Genomic DNA, 10936 nt, shown 5'->3' with positions numbered 1-10936 from the left:
CCTTGCGCGTGTATTTGTCCGACTGCAGGGTCTTAAGAACTGCATCATCCTTCACGGTCTCAGTAATTGTAAAAAAATAAACTGCGGCTGGGATGTTAATCTCTAAGAGGCGGGACAAGCATCGACGCCTAACTTGCCTATACCGGATACATGTTGAATGTCCGAAGTAAACTGGCTAATCAAGGTTAAGTGACGAAGTTGGTGAGAGGTCGCTTTGCCAGGTTTTTGCCCTAAAACAAAAGTGAGAGCTTATGGTCCGTGAACAGGATAAATGACTTGCCCTCCAGGGAAAAACGAAAGTATCTGATGCTCCGATACGCAGATAATAGTTCACAATCATAGGTGTTGTAGTTCGGTTGAGCAGAATTCAACTATTTCGAGAAAAACCCAGCGGCTGCCAGCTTTTGTTTACCTTCTGGTTATGTCCCAGGCATCGATGAACACGACTAGGGGTGAATCCTGTTGAGGGAACGAACTCTACCAGCTGCTAGTTGATAGTCAGGGAAGACTTTAACGAGAGGCTGGTAGTAAGCGGCTTTGGACAGGAGACGGCGGTGTAAGTTTACCTTCAAGGCCTTTCATCGTATTAGGCAGCAGGAAGTTCCCGATCACTTGTCACGGGTCTGATTGCACATCGTCAGGGGTGAAAAAATAGCCTACAAACTTCACTACAATGTGGAGAACTGGACCATAGTGAAGGAAGTGTTAAAAAATGCGAGGGAGGTAGTAGGAGGATTTGCTAGTAGGTCTTAGCAAGATCCAAGGTCGAGAAAATAAGACAATTTGCTTAGTAATGTGGCAAAGTCTCACTTGAAGGGAATGGGGTACCGGTCTCGAATCGTCTGGACTTTCAGGCGTGTGTAATGTCCACAAAATTGTCATTCGCCATTAGGTTTGGGGTGCAAACAGTTGGATGGTCCACATACACTCTGCTTAAGGAGTTGCTCGAACCCTTTCCGCGTAATAGTAAGCTTCTAGAGGATAAAACATACACTTTCAAGATAATTGGGGAGCCAATAGTGTTAATGTATTTCTGAGCGTTATGCTTAACTAGCTGGGAGATACGACATTTGGTAGTAATGTGAGCGTATTTTTGGAGGAGTACGCGCACACATGGATGGGAAACATCCTCAAAAATAATGCTAAGAGTGTTGAACAGATTCAATTTTTTTCTGACGACTTAAGAAAGGTTGTCCTTTCAGCAGCCCATAGTTACACGAGAAGCCTGCGCCGAATATGAGGATGTCGATGTCCACTAAAAGAAAGTGCCACGAAGAACTCTTGCGCCAGCCAAGACCCACGTCTACTTGCCTGAAGCCGTATGTGTTTACGGGTGTGAGGTTTGCTGCCGCTAAGCTTAGCTACTGCAGAAATAATGTTTGGGTCTGGCGAATGCGAGGTACGATACCAACTTACAGTGTGGACCCTATCCGGTGAATCGTTCCTGCGCTTCGGATAGATGTCGCTACGTCTCCCAACTAACTTAGTTTTTGGTGTGCTGAGACAGACGTACATGGGTTGGTACATGCAAACACAGCCGCAAATCTGCAATGGTACAAGCACCCTCACATCTACCCGGCTGCGGTGCATGACCAGCCCTTGTCGAGATGTGGATGTCAAACGTGTTCAAGAGCACCCTATCGAATGCATAGCACTCACCGCCACTGCCAGCGTGGCCTTATTGTACGTGAGAGCAGCTATTTATCTCTGCATTTTCACCAACATGGCGGTCTCGCAAGATACTATCGCGATCATGAGAAGTGCGTGCATCTCGTGTATTTTTTGCCCATCGCGACAAGCAGATCTAAGAAGTTGCCGTCAGCACACGCTAGTAAAAACACAAACACAAAGACTTAACGAGCTCCGGACCAATCTTCTCTCCAAACAGCTGTTTCATTTCACATTGGCATTCGCCAGGTATCAAGTCCGTCAACAAGTGATTCAAATTTGCTGCCTCACTTAAAGACAATCACCTGATGAACTACTGGATGGAACTACTGGATCGTAGGAGCCCTAACCCAGAACATCGCCGCCGAAGGAAACTCACTCCGATTCCATTATTTGGTTGCGTCAATAGTAACTTGAACTGGAGGAACCAAACCCCCAGCTTTCGCCACCACAATGACGTCAACTTTATTGCTAAGAATGTTACGGGTGCAGAAATTTACACAGTACCCTTCCATTCGCGATACATATCTTTACAAAAACAGTAACCAAAAATGGACTTGAGCTTAGCGACGTTGCGGAACAAAACCCCCTTTTGCTTCCCATGTGCTTCGCCACATGCAACACCGTCTCAAATTGAATCTAAACAAAACTGAATTTTTGACGACCGATCCCCATGCGGCAGTGATCTGCCCAGAACTGAGCGATTTAAATATCTTGGATCAACGCTATCAGCCAAAGGAAAACTGCGCTATGAAATTGCTTCACGCATTAACACAATCTGGATGAAGTGAGGTTCCACAACTGGTATTCTTTGTGATTGACATATTACTAAACGTCTCTAATCTAAAATTTACCGCAGTGTCGTCCGTCCAGTCGCCCTGTATGGTTCTGAGTGTTGACCAACTATAAAAGACAATGAACAACGTCTTGTGGAAATGGAGACGAAGATGTTGCGTTGGACTAGTGCCATGACACGTTTTGATCACATCCGAAATGAGGATATCCACGATCGTTATGAGGTTGCAGCGATCGTGGAGAAATTGCGAGAAAGGCATCTTCGATGGTATGGTCACGTAATTCGCGCTAACGAGAATTCACTTGCCAAGATTGGTCTGAACATCAAAGCCGATGGTAAACGGCAGGTCGAAACAACGGTGGCTTAATACGCTGGATGGGGATTTAAAAGCCTCGAGATTGCACCCAGATCAGGCATTCTGTAGAGCCAAATGGCGAAACCGATCACGACGAGTCGACCCCGCTTGTGAACGAGACAAAGACTGAAGAAAAAGAAGAAGAGTGAAAGAGGAAAGTTAGTTTTCTTGCGGGCTATAGGAAGAAGAACATCTAAACATGGAGAAGAAGGTGAACTATGAGCCATTGGCTCGGGAAATCAAAGAAATTTGGCGTCTCGAGCGGGTGGCTGTAGTTCCCATAATATTGTCAGCTACAGGTATTGTACCTAAATCCCTCACGGTTTCCCTTGATGTCCTGGGACTTTCGCACAGTCTGGTTCAAACCATGCAGAAGTAGACCATTCTGCATACGTGCTCGATGTTGCGGGGAGTACTCGACGGATTCTCCCACTGACCTACCACCGGCCACCACCACCAGTGCCCCTTTAGTTTTTAAGTAGGTAGGATCGTCCGAGCCTAAATGCTTGGCACTTAGTGCTAGTATTAGGTAAAATCCGGCATCTGCCGAGATTGTGATAACTCGGAAATAATAACAATACAAAATCGTCTCCTTCCACAACACTACTTTGGTCGCGAATGTCGATGCCTCTTACCAGTAGCTCTTGTTTCAGAAAATCTTCGATTTGTAATTTTGATAACTTCACCCAGAACCACAAATGAAATTTCCAGCGACCCCAATCCAATAAGCAATTTTACAGCACTTTGATCATTTTTTTCGAATTGCCCAGCTGTTGAAGGTTCCGTCCTGGTGCGACTCAAATAGAGAGAGCGTGACTACAGCACGATCCGGCTATTTAGTTGAAAAATCCTGAATATTACACTGCCATAGTTCCACACACTGCCGCTATCCTACTTGGCCTATCTGCCTGCCTGCCCAGTGAAAATCCTTACAAGAGCCTAAACCGCATAGCGGATCATGCCTGCAATCTAAAAGCAAATAGGAAAGAAGCCAACTCGACGTCAATACCCTCGAGCGAAATTTCACCGATACTGAAAATGACATATCGCATGCAAGGAGCGCAAATAAACAACAATAGTTCCACCTGAATTTGCAACTCCTTGACGTCGACAGCAACCAGGAGCCTTATAACACAGAAAACCTACCAGCCAATCCCGATTCCAGGATTCCAACATTCAGCAGGCTCGAGCTCCCAATTGATAGAAGACCTGACATAGACCAAATATCCTTCGAAAACTGTTTCCTTCCCCCAACTTCTAAAAGCCTTATTATTTTGTAAATCTGTTATAATTCATTCTTCCTCATTCTTTCTCCAGGAGACGAGCACTGTGGAAACATCAAGGAAGCAAATAGACCCGCCGAGGAGGGAGTATACAACAGGGTGGTTTCTCCCAGGCCCGGATTTTTTTCAGAGAGAACCAGAGTGAGAACTTTAATTGAGCCGACGACCCTGGGACAATCCAACCCCAAACCAAGCCAATTCCAAGGGATTTACTTATTCCACAAAGGAATCCAAAAAATTCATCACGAGTTTACATTAGGTAGAAAGTGTCCTGTGAGTTTATTCGGGAAGAACTCATTCATTGATTCGGAACAAAAGGATTTTCATAAATTGATCAATAGAGCACAAATCTTTCATTAAGTTGTGGCCGGTACCCCACATCATCAAAAAGGTGTCTTACAAACTCACCTAAATAGCTCTTGACATTTCTATAAATATTCACTACAATTGCACCAGGGACCTTCGGTATTAGTTGAAACCCAATATTGCTTCAATGCTTCATGAAATCGATAAAACCACCATTCAACCCGATCTAAATTTCTCAACTCTCTAATAGCATTTCAACGGGAAGAATAATAGCGACCAAATGTAATATATACTTACGACTATCTGCTTCCATTCCACATGCAATACTTTTCTACCTTTAACGCACCATTTGCAACAAGGAAGCCATCAATATTTCTCTGTAATCTCCGATTGCATTTCTCCTTACCAGCATCCACCACCCCCACGCCTCCAATATCCATAACATATTTACCTTAGTTTGAAGGACTTTTTCCGAAGACTTCCAACTTTAATGACTGCATTAAATGAAAACCACTGTTGAGGGTGCCACACCAGTTAGTGCAAAGCTCTCTCGCATCCCACGATCGTCCCCGCTCCTTCCAAATCTCTGAATATCACACGAATCCTTTCCTCATTCCAGCACAAATCCAAACAATAGGAAGACTCAGGGAAAAAACCTACCCGAAGGCTGGGAAAAATCGGATAGAGTCAAGCCGGAGAGTACTCAGACTGGGAGATTTATGTTCCTCCGCAAGCACATCCAGATGTGTAATAGCTCGTGTATATCCTGGCGCACAGTGAAGTCATATAGGGAAAATTTATAACCTTTAATTTAATTCGAAAGGATACGTTTGTGTTGTGTCATTTTAACAACCAAACCAGAAGTAATTGAACACAATTATTTATATAAAAGCAAGAAGGCTCCGCTCGTCATCCCCGACGAGAGCATGCATGTGGAATAGATGAAGGGTGGCCCTGAATTGCGCCCATGCCGCACATGTGATCCTGTCTCCTTCCTATCCTTGCTCGTTTCCGTATGAAAGCTCTTCACTTCCATTCGTACGTAAAATAATATCCACATATACGAGTGTGATATGCATAGTCGTGCGTGTATCTTTTCTGTTATTTTCTACGGCAAAGTCAACGAGGAAAACAGATGAGATGCCATGAAAAGATATAGTAGCACATTTGGCCTCATCATTCGCCCGTTTTGTCTGGTGATAATGAGTTGCTAAAGTTAGGTCCTAAGTTGAATGCATAAATTGAAAATAATTGTCCCATGTTTAAATTTAACGAAGGAGACTTGAATGGCTTCAGTGTCGTTTGGGGCGGAAGGCTATAAAGGGGTTACGGCAAGGACTTAAGCGATATTGAAAGCTGAATGATTCCTTGTGTTTTACCGGGTTTGAATGGAACTGAAGGAAACGTGGGTGGATTGCGGTTTTTGTGTGGAAGTAGCTGAATGTCGAAGAAATGAACACAAACAATAGAAGGAATAATACATGGGAAGGTTTCCATACATCTAAATTTTGTGATGTAGTCAAGGATTAATAAGGCATTAATCCGTCAGTGAATTACTAGAAAGGCATCACTTCGGAATATTTTCTAAATGTGGTTTATCCGTTGGCTCTATACTGATATAAAGAAAATGCAAATCATCAGAGGGTCAAATTCATGAGTCATTAAAGGTTCAATGTGTGACAAACTGATACGTGCCCCAAAGGATAGGAGATACATAATAAAAGCCCAAAGGCATCATAATTCCCTTGGCATTGGTAATATGAAGAGAATGGCCACTTTCCATAGACAAAGTTAAAATCCGAGCGACACAGGTAAGGTATAATAGTTTCAATGAGAATTGTATCGATTGTATGTATGCGCTATACACCCTTATCTGTAGTATTGCGCGTCAACACCACCTACGCGTAACTCAACTCACATTCATGAGTTTCCATGAAGCCTCCTTTTACCATTCTTCATTATTTCCAGCGACATAGCTGAAAAGTGACTTGCTCATCGACCATCTAGAAATAGTGGTTTCCATCGAATGACATAATCCCCCCTCCCTATCCTATCTTAAAAGATGATCTATCAACTGCCATTTCCGTTGCGACAGGCATTTTTGGCGCTACCAGTTAGAGATTCTGAGGTTAAGCATAGTAAGATCGGGTCACTCTGGATACGACTCATCTCTATCTTGCGACACTATTCTATTGTACTCCGGCAAGTTCATCGGAAGTAGTTGTGAATTCAGTTTTGAGTTTTTGCTTACTGTGTCCTCCAATCGTGCTTCATGCTATGGGAACTGGTGTCAGACCAAATATTAATTGCATGATTCTGGTCCAGAATAAAGAACATCGCCATAGCGTGTTATGTAACAATGAAAACTTCTGCTGCAGAGAGGAAGCAGGCTTTCAATAAACAACCGAAAGCAGGCCATAAGCAACTTCCTAAAGGTGATATTGCGATCCTTATGGGCGATTATCTGAAAGTGAAACACGGTCTTGGGAGTCGATACGACAATGGTGAGCGGTTTGCGTTCCCGCAGCTTCCACCACCCCGTCATTAAAACGCAATCCGCGATAAGGTTAGTTTGGTTTCAACTCACCGGCAATATATATCAGATCGACCACATCGTGATCAGCAGCAGATTTATGAACTGTGTCGCCAGCCTTGAACGAGATCATCAGTCAATGGTCACTTGCATTGGATCACCGTCAAAAGTGTTGGTCATTAAAGCAAAATCTACTGCGAAAAATAATAATTTCGATACTGTACGCCGCATCCCGAAATAAGCTTGCAAGTCATCGCAAAACTTTCAACGTCGCTCTTCGGTATTGGAGATCCTTCCCTCTTTCCCCTTTCATCGTACTATGGTAACCATGAAGACCATTTTATTACAGAGGTGTCGGTGCGAACCCCTCCGACCGCAAGTAATCTGCTGTTGCATCTCGGGCCTGAAAGGATCAGTCGTACTAGCGACTTGCTGACAGTTACTGCTTTCTCACAAACGTATTCCAGGTGTCCCTTGAAATTAATCCTCGCGTCAGTCATCCTCCCGAGGTGCTTCATGATCGGCTTTGAAGTAAATTATTTTTCCTACATCTGCTAATCAAGACCTTCGCTTTTCTTTTTGCGAGCTCAGGCTGAACAATCTCCAACCACATTGTGCTGACAGTTTTATCATCTTCAGGTTGTTTCCCGACGACAATCTCAATCCAATCATGCAAAAAATCGAAGCGTGACAGGAAGGACATCACTCCCTTTTATACGCCACGTTGGTCACGGGGGACTGAGTTTATGACGCCCATGCCTCGATGGGGTATTGCTTAGGTTCCTCATTTCTAGGGTACTAATGTGTTGTTCCCAAAAGGTGACTTTTGAGTAGCTTAGTCAAGTGACTGGAGATACCCGTTTTAGCCAAGGAACTTCGTATCCATTCCCAGCTGACTGCCCCAAGCGCATTTTTGTCATCCATCGTTACAAAGGCATCTATGAAGTCAATCATCAAGTTAGCTCAATGATTCAATTATGCAGGTTTGCACTCGACCTGTCTATCAATTCACAGGATCAGTGTATGGGTCCAGCAGACTTTTTCGGAATTATCCCACCGTTGCCGTCATCTCATGTGCAGCTCGTTCCTAGTGACCTTTCAGAAGCTCGCTGTCACTTCGGCCGGACTCACCCTCCTTTTTCGATAAAGACAGGGTGCTTCATTTGCTAGAAGATCCAAGAGAATCATTCCAACGGGATGTTGTTTTGCCTGCGATTGGTAATAAGGACTGCCTCCGTCTTATTTTCGGCCATGTCCAATTTCACCATTTGGAGCCAAGCTTTGATGACACGAATGGTTTTACTTTCTTACAGTTTCTCATCCCAGTGGTGCTTCGCAAGTACTGCCTCTGAAAGGTCGTCTGCAAAACCAATCAATGTTGCTTCCCTTGACACGCGAAGGTCGAGCACTCTATCATACATTATGTTCCATAGCAAGAACCCCAATACGAAACCTTGGGGAACACCTGCTGCTACAACATATTCCTTCGGCCCGTCGTCCGTCTCGTACCAAAGAAGTCTCTCCAAGATGTAACTCTCGATTATTCGAGCTAAGTAACCAGGGGCACTCACTTTAGCCAAGGTACCTTTAATCCAACCCCGGTTGATCTAGTTAAAGGCATTCCTGACATCCAGTGTCACCACTCCGTAGCACTCACCAGCGGCCGATGCCTCCCGGGGCAGGTATACAACCATTGCAATAGCATCCACCGTGGGCCGCGCTCTGCGAAACTCATACTCCTGCTCCGACAGACCACCCTATAGTGCTCAAAGCGAGATAGGGCGATTTGAAAAGGGTGTCCATGATAGTTTTTGGAGCTTCGGTAGCAGAACCAACCTCTGCCTTTTCCACTGAGCGGGAAACACTCCTCACACTCAAATGTGGTTACGAACCTTGCGGACCTAATTTTAGCTGCCAACTTGCTTAGTTCGGAATCCCATCCAATCCCGGAGCCTTATTATCCCCAATTCATCCGTAGTTCTTCCTCGGTCACCAGGGGATTAAGAAGACGTCCTGTTGGACCTCCATTGAACGAGGTCCACTCTCTTCCTGTTGTGTAAACGGAACTGCGATTATTTTGAACAAGAGCCGCGGACACGTCACTTGGGGTGATTTCTGTCCACGAATCTTCTTCATTTCAACCTTATAAGCAGCGCCCCATGGGTTCGTATTTGCCTCAAGGCACAACTGCTTGTAGCAATTCCTCTTACTTTCCCGTATAGCCTTTTTAGGCTACTTCGACGAACGCGGTATTCCTTCTCCTGCAATCAATGTCCTGGCTTCCCTCTGGTCTTTTGGCAAAGCTTCCTCGGTCGCAGGCAGAGATGCTCCCAACAGCGTGATCGCTTGGTTCCACCAATGGTTTGGTTTCCTATTATGATGGAACTTGCGTCACGGCATTGCAGAGTCGTATGCCTCAGTTATCCATTGACATAACTGGCTCACTTTTTCCAGTGCCTTCCAGTGCCCTTCAGGTCGCGACCTCCTTCTAAAGCCGCCAGAAATGTCTCCTATTCGAAAACTCCAATGGACCACCCAGCTGCCCTGGTTTCGCCACTTCTCACTCGACTGTCGCCTCCCCCGTTCCTCATATCGAGAAAGATGGCCTGATGGTTGCTATGGGTGTAATGTTTAATCATCCGTCAGACGATCCCTCTCGCCAACGAGGTACTGAGGTAATCAGATCGACGATTGAGCCTAGCCATCTGCCTCGGAAAGTGGACAGCCATCCAACATTGTCTAGTAGGATGTCCAGCTCCGCGGAGATTTGAAGCTGAATTTGGCCCCTTGTGTTCATCACTGGGCTTCCCCGCTACAAGGCCCACGCGTTGAAATCACCGGGCAGTCTCTAGCGTACAACACCATACCGTTTAACATCTCCTCATATTGCGCTAATGTTGCACTAGGAGGAGCATATCACCTGTACATATTGTTATATTTTTCCTTTTACGTAATCACACCGCTCTCACCAATTGTTACGTTCTTCACTTTACGTACTCATCACACTGACAAGATTCCTTACCGGCATTAAAGTCATCTGTTAACAATTATCCTAACTTAATATTCGCCCTACTGTTATACAATTTGGGTGTCCTGGCTAATTGTCATTACTACAATTTACGTTGACTTCACATATAAATTTCCAAAGTGATTTTCGTCACAATATGAACTCCGTTGACTTTTATCCAAACAAAGTCGGTCCCTGAGGATACCATTGTTTTTTGAATGGCTCGCCGTTGACATGCCCATATCGTCCGATGAGTCTTTCACATGCGTAACACTAACGTATTCCACTCACGAATAGTTTGCGAGAGCAAGTCCTGACCTGCTTCGCAATGGTCGAAGTTAATTTATAATATATCAACCTCATTTAGCGTTACAATTGAGCTCCCTCCTATATGCCAGTCACCCGCCACTCCCTTTTTTTCTTTGCACAACATGCATCGTGAATCTCGAATGCAGTCTTTGATAAGGTGGCCCTCTTCTCCACACTTCCTGCACCTTTTCGGCCTATCGTACTCACTAGTGCATGCTGCTGCAAAGTGACCGAAATCGAGGCATCTGAAGCATCTCTGAGCTGAGGTTGAATTGTTCCCTTAGCGTAGCACAGATATTCTCTTGTGCTGTGACCACGTATAGGTCTTGGCACTCGATTACAATCTGTTGCTTTCGAGATTTCACATCTGCTTGCTCTCCTAGCACCCTCTCCACCTGACCGCGAAAACTATCCACTGTCTTTTCGCTAGATTTGTTTAGCTACAGCATCTGATCCCCTTGTTGCGTACGCCTGATACGATTCACACTTGCGCCCAGGTCGGCCAATTCCGGATCGGCTTTGACTTTCCAAAGGATATCGGCGTAGGACATATATCCTTTTTTGGAAATAATGATTATTTCCAGATCAATCTTCTTTTTTTGCTTCTGCCATTTTTTACCGCCCACCATTGTTCAAGTTTACAAGGTGTTGACTCTTCCCCTTTTGCCAAAGATGGGGC

This window comes from Hermetia illucens, chromosome 2 (genome assembly GCF_905115235.1).
Source record: "Hermetia illucens chromosome 2, iHerIll2.2.curated.20191125, whole genome shotgun sequence".
In the NCBI taxonomy this organism is placed as follows: Eukaryota; Metazoa; Arthropoda; class Insecta; order Diptera; family Stratiomyidae; genus Hermetia; species Hermetia illucens.
This window is presented reverse-complemented; position numbering follows the sequence as displayed.